Source organism: Ovis canadensis, chromosome X, assembly GCF_042477335.2.
Source record: "Ovis canadensis isolate MfBH-ARS-UI-01 breed Bighorn chromosome X, ARS-UI_OviCan_v2, whole genome shotgun sequence".
In the NCBI taxonomy this organism is placed as follows: domain Eukaryota; kingdom Metazoa; phylum Chordata; class Mammalia; order Artiodactyla; family Bovidae; genus Ovis; species Ovis canadensis.
In genome coordinates, this window is record NC_091727.1 from 35,095,641 (window position 1) to 35,102,330 (window position 6,690).

Here is a 6,690-nt window from a genome sequence, read left to right on the forward strand (position 1 = left end):
CTTAAGCAAATTACAGCCCTGCCTTAAGATAATTATCATGTTTCACCCAGTTTATACCAAATGTTGCAGTTTGAGGATAGCAACAAGACAATAAAGTGTGGAAGTTCTAACTAGGAAGGCTGTCCAGTCTTTCACATAGGTAGGAAGTTAAAAGACCTCAACTGGGTCACCATAGCCCAGAATTATATATTGGGTTTTAGGTTATGTTTCTTATAAGTTAATAAACTCAGAAGCTATTAGTTGTATAATTCAAGCTAACAACTTTAAAATCATAAGATTTTATGAAACTTTATGAAATGTGGGGATGAGACTGAAAAAATGAATTTATTGAGTTATGTCTGTAAGAAAAAGAAAGAAAGAAAGTGGCTCAGTCATGTCCAACTCTTTGTGACCCCATGGACTGTAGCCTACCAGGCTTCTCTATTCATGGGATTTTCCAGGCAAGAATACTGGAGTGGATTGCCATTTACTTCTCCAGGGGATCTTCCTGACCAAGGGATTGAACCTGGGTCTCCCGCATTGTAGGCAGATGCTTTACCATCTGAGCCACCAGGGAAGTACTATGTTTGTAAATACTGCTTTTAAAGGGATTTTAATTACTTGTACATATTGATCAGTACACTCAGGAGACACCTCTACTAGTACACCCACAATGTATGGTTCAGCAATCTTCTAGTGGCTCAGGTTTCTAATCCTTTCTACCAAGTAGAGAGATTTAGAACCCACAGAGAACATAATTATCCAATTCACTTCAATCTTTTCATGTAATAGATAAATAAACTGAGAAATCTTGAATGGGTCTGTACAGTTCAATATAGTTCAGTCTCTCAGTCATGTCCAGCTCTTTGCCACCCCATGGACTGCAGCACGCCAGGCCTCCCTGTCCACCACCAACTCCCAGAGTTTACTCAAACTCAGGTCCATTGAGTCAGTGATGCCATCCAACCATCTCATCCTCTGTTGTCCCCTTCTCTTCCTGCCCTCAATCTTCCCAGCATCAGGGTCTTTTCCAATGAGTCAGCTCTTTGCATCAGGTGGCCAAAGGATTTCAGCTTCAGCTTCAGCATCAGTCCTTCCAATGAATATTCAGGACTGATTTCCTTCAGGATGGGCTGCAAGGAGATCCAACCAGTCAGGACAGGAATCTAAGTCACCCCAAACTAGTTCAGCATCTTCTCCTTTCTGACATAAATCAGACCCAATTTTCATGAAGAATATATGTCTTGTTCTGATGAAACTAATTTATGTAAAGGCAGAGTCCTTTAAATCACTGGTTCCCAACCTCCAGGCCTCAGACCAGTACCTCCTCTTAGATCAGCAGTGGCATTAGACTAAAAATAAAGTGCACAATAAATGTAATGCACTTGAATCATCCCAAAGCCATCCCCGTGACCCCAGGTCTATGGAAAAAACTGTCTTCCATGAAATCAGTCCCTGATACCAAAATGGTTGTGTACCGCTGCTTTAAATGAATAAAAGTCCATACAATTTTTAACATTTCTGACATGTACACTCTTATTTTTGTTAATTGGGACAAACTATCAAAGCTATGGTCTTTCCAGTGGTCATGTATGGATGTGAGAGTTGGACTCTAAAGAAAACTGAGTGCTGAAGAATTGATGCTTTTGAACTGTGGTGTTGAAGAAGACTCTTGAGAGTCCCTTGGACTGCAGGGAGATCCAATCAATCCATCCTAAAGGAGATCAGTCCTGAATGTTCATTGGAAGGACTGATGTTGAAGCTGAAACTCCAGTACTTTGGCCACCTGATGCAAAGAACTGACTCATTTGAAAAGACCCTGATGCTTGGATAAATTGAGGGCAAGAGGAGAAGTGGACAACAGAGGATGAGATGGTTGGATGGCATCACCGACTCAATGGACATGGGTTTGGGTGAACTCTGGGAGTTGGTGATGGACAGGGAGGCCTGGCGTGCTGCCATCCATGGGGTCACAAAGAGTTGGACACGACTGAGTGACTGAACTGAACTGAACCGATGCATCAATTTGGGTTCCCCTGGTGGCTCAGATGGTAAAGAATCCGCCTGCAATGTGGGAGACCTGGGTTCCATCCCTGGGTTGGGAGGATCCTCTGGAGGAGGGCATGGCAACCCACTCCAGTATTCTTGCCTGGAGAGTCCCCATGGACAGAGGGGCCTGGCAGGGTACAGGCCATAGGATTGCAAAGAGTCAGGCAGGAGTGAGGGACTAAGCACAGCACATCCATCCATTCACCTTTACCTGGGAATAGTTTCTCTTAGGGAAACTGATGTAATTAAGAACTAAAATCCTTTCTATTGAGAAAGGGATAAAGGAGCTTAAACAACTAAAAAAAAATGCATATTATGTGTCCCTCAGTGGACCATGACATAATTCTGTCAAACTCTGAAACAACTCAAAGAAAGTCAATGAATACATGGAGGACTAGACTGTAAGTTATTTACTGCAAAATGATTAGCAAAACTATCACCTGGAGTATTTTGGAAAATGGCAAGTGGACCTAGTAAACTCATAAATATGGCTAAGGAGATGTCTAGAAAGAGTGAAAAAAAAAAAAAAAACAAACCAAAACATTGATTGCCTTCTTTAAATGCCTCTGATACTATAAGAAAGAGATAAACTAAAGAAGGAATTATTCAGTTTTAGAAAAGAATGTACATAAAACATAGAATGCCCAGGATAGACTTCCAAGCTAAGAGAAGAATCAATGTTCAACAATGACCTCAGAGCAAAAAGTAAATCCTGGAAAAGTAAAATGTAGTCTCAGGGTAAAGAAGTAAAGGAGCTATACAATCCTTGTTGAAGGTCTTAGAATGATTTCAGAGCATTCCTCTCCAAATCTCTTTGCTAGGCCACCTACATTCACCTCAGACAGAGGTGGCCCAAGGTAGATATGATCTTATCTTAGAAAGAAGTGTGAATGTAGATTTTGTTTAACGGAGTGAACACCCAATAAGAATCTCAGGCAAGCCCAATAGAGAGTGGGGGTGGGAGGGAGAAAGGGAGAGGGAAATTTTGTGCTTGTTAGAAGCACCATGAGATAAGACTAAAAGGGACAGACGCAGTTCAGAATGAAAAGAATACTTGGTACCCTCAACGTTGTGCACACACTAAGAAAGCTACTTAGCTACAAACACAGACCTTTTAAGGAAGATAGGATGACTCAGACGGACACACTGAAGTGACTTAGCATGCATGCATGTATTGGAGAAGGAAATGGCATCCCACTCCAGCATTCTTGCCTGGAGAATCCCAGGGACAGAGGAGCCTGGTGGGCTGCCGTCTACGGGGTTGCACAGAGTCGGACATGACTGACACGACTTAGCAGCAGTAGGATGACTCAAAGGCTGAACTAAGATATTAAAGGACTAACTGGTGATCCAGGAATGGGCCTGGGCCCTAAACCAAGAAACTGGAATCAAAAGCCCATTAGAATTTTAGAATTACTCTGAACTGTTCCTCCTTTTGAATAGAGCTGTCAACTAAGGCCATCCTATGTCCACCTTAGGGGTTCCCTGGCGGCTGAGATGGTAAAGAATCCATCTGCCAGTGCAGGAGACAGAGGTTTGATCCCTGGGTTGGGAAGATCCCCTGAAGAAAGAAATGGCAATCCACTCTAGTATTCTTGCCTGGAGAATACCATGGACAAAGGAGCCTGGCAGGCTACAGTACATGGCATTGCAAAGAATCAGACATGACTGAGCAACTAAGAGTTTCAGTTTCATGCCCATCTCAGTATTATATGTTAGATGTGAAAAGGGTGGATAACCTATCAGTTTATCCCACAGGTCTTCTGTTTAAGAGGAATAAAACTCGAGGAAATACACCTGAAGTGTTTTCTATATCCAGACCTAATTAAAATGGCGAAGTCCAAGATGGTCATATGTTATCATAAGAAAATAAGAGCTTAATGGTCTTGAAAGGGGGTGGCTGTACTTTTCAATGTGAGAATGTTGATATTATCTGTCCAGGGAATTGTCTATGGTAGACTAAAAATGGCCACAAATCCTCACACTTTTTCAGTGAGAGATCCTTTTTTCCTTCCTTTGAACCTAGTCTGGCCCATGGTTGCTTTGACAATGGAATCTCATAGAAGAGATGCAGAACTGATACTATATATGGGCCTGGTCCTAGACTTTAAGAGGACTGATGCTTCTGCTACGGTCTCTTATAAACCTGACCATTACCTAAGAAATCTAACTAGAGTAGAAATCTGCCAGACTACACGGAGAGGCTCTGATAAAGGGGCTGGGGTGGGGGGGATGGGAACCAGCTAACACCCAGTAGTTCCAAGAGAGCCATCCCAGTCACCCTAGCTAATTCAGTGGATACAGTGAAGAAACGAGTCCTACAGTCTACTGCCTGGATTTCAGTGTCTTAGAATTACGAGATAAAATAAGGATAAAAAATTTAGCCACTAAACTTTGATGTAGGTTGCTATGCAGTAGTGGAAAACCTGAATACATAGGAATTAATAACGTGCAGAAGATGCAGTGACTTTTGTTGGGGCCCAGGGTCCCATATGCCTCAATAGCATATTGATTATTTTAAATCACATTTACTTAAAAAATGGCCAATACAAAAGGAATACTTAAGACCTTTCTCTTTTTCTCTCTGAAAGCAGGAGATGAATCTTTCCCTGCATCTAGAGGCTGAAGGACACCCTTATCACCAGAGAGAGGGAGTTCGGACTGAGAAGCCTGTATTCACAAACCTTGTTACTTCTTTAATTATCTATCCTAAGCCCACACTGTTTAAAGTCCTCACTAATTAACCACCCAAAGCCTAAATTCTTTGCCCTGTCAATCCTTCATAAATTTACTGTTTACCTAAAGAGTATAACAGTTGCCTGTTTTGGCTACTTCTTAGGTGCCATTTCTGTGAGACTTCTGTGCACAAGAACTAAAGTGTTCCTTTTTCTGTTAATCTGCCTTATGTGAATTTTCTTATCAATCCAGCCAATGTAACTCAAGAGGGATAGAGGGGAAAATTTCCCTCTCCTTGACCCTTGTAAAGAGTACATAATGCTCACTGAAGGTGAGAAATAATTAATAAAATACTATTTTCTACCCCTTTACTGTCAAGCTCATTTATTAGAGCCTAATAGACATGATTCATGAGAAAAGATGCCTTGCCAACAATCTGATGAAATATAATTCTTAATTCTAAAAGCATTTTTTTAATGCAAGTTATATCAAATGAATTTACTCCATCAAAAAGTATATCTAGTTATAAAACAGTAAATTTTAGTAATCTGAGTTATATTCAATTATGTAGTTTGGAATGACAGATCATAACTTTGACTTCTATTTTTTTATTTTTTTCAAGCAGAATAAGAGCTCTCATACTGAATTTCTGATTACAGCTCATACCCTGTAGGTGGCTCTCATGGTCTCCTGCCTGTCAGTGTTACTGAATCAACCTCTCTGTTCATGATCTGTTTTGAAACTTTGTTTCTGTCTTCAGTAAACAAATGGTTTTAGCATACATGAATCAGCACTGCCATGTACTTAGTCACATAATTACACCTATACGTATATACTTTTGCCCATAATTAAAACTGGGTGTTTACACATATACAGGAAAGGTCATAAAATGATGTTATAGTCATGAACTTTCACTTTAAAGAAAGAAAAACTGGTACAGAGCTGTTCCTCCAGCAGTCTGAGCTCTGGAGACAATCCGCGCGGACCGAACGTTCAACATTCGGGGGTGTCTAAGCAGCCACCGGCTGAGTCAACTGACGCAAAGAGGCAGAGTGTTCACGCTGAACAAGGCCAAGGCAAACAGTGCCTGCGTCGTCCTCGCAGCCTTCGCAGACTGCAGCTAGCTCAGAATTCAGTTTGCGGGGGCTCCCCGCTTAGCTCGCAAAGGTCATGAGTTACAGCCGCCCTCCTCCCAACGTGGGCGACTTGATCTCCCTCAAGGTGGACAACCTGACCAACCGCATCTCACACCGCACCCTGAGGCGCATCTTCGAGAAGTATGGGCCTATCGGCGATGTGTACATGCCCCGGGACCGCTTCACTCTAGAGTCCCGCGGCTTTGCTTTCGTCCGCTTCCAGGACAAGCGCCACGCCGAGGAGGCCATGGACGCCCTAGACGGGGTCATGCTGGATGGCCGTGAGCTGCGGGTGCAGATGGCACGCCACGGTCGCCTCCTAGATTTCCACCAAGGCCGCAGCCAGGAAACTCCTCCCCTGAGTCAAGCACGCCAGAGCCACAGCTTGGTCGCTGCCGCAGGTCCCTCACCAGGAGCCGATCGCCATCTCAGGCCCGATCTCACTTCAGCCGTTCAAAGCATCCATCTCTCTCCTGTGATAGTTCTCCATCATCCTCGAGATCAAGTTCTCCTGGAAGTACCAAGTCCTCCTCGGAGGCCAGATCTTCCTCAGCAACCACGTCTAGGTCTAGATCCAGAAGCCTTCCACCAGGAAGAAAGTACAGGTCCTGAGGACAATCACAAAATCTCTCCAGGTTTCCAGAAGAGGAAGGAGCGGTGTCATATTAGAAAAATAATTAACGAACAACCTGAAAACTAGGAGGGGGAGGGGGATGTGTGGAAGGGAATGAGGGGGACAGCGGAAGGAGAGGAACCACATCTCAGGTGATCAGTCTTTGAAATTAGCCACTATCTGTTGAAAAGGTTATTCTTTAACACATTGTGTAACTTTTTGCTTGTTTCAAATTTT

At 43.0% G+C, this 6,690-nt stretch overlaps 1 pseudogene; it reads left to right on the forward strand.

Moving 5' to 3' along the window:
• The first annotated feature begins 5,874 nt into the window (after positions 1 to 5,874).
• Positions 5,875 to 6,452, forward strand: LOC138930074 (serine/arginine-rich splicing factor 2 pseudogene; annotated as a pseudogene).
• The last annotated feature ends 238 nt before the right edge of the window (positions 6,453 to 6,690 follow it).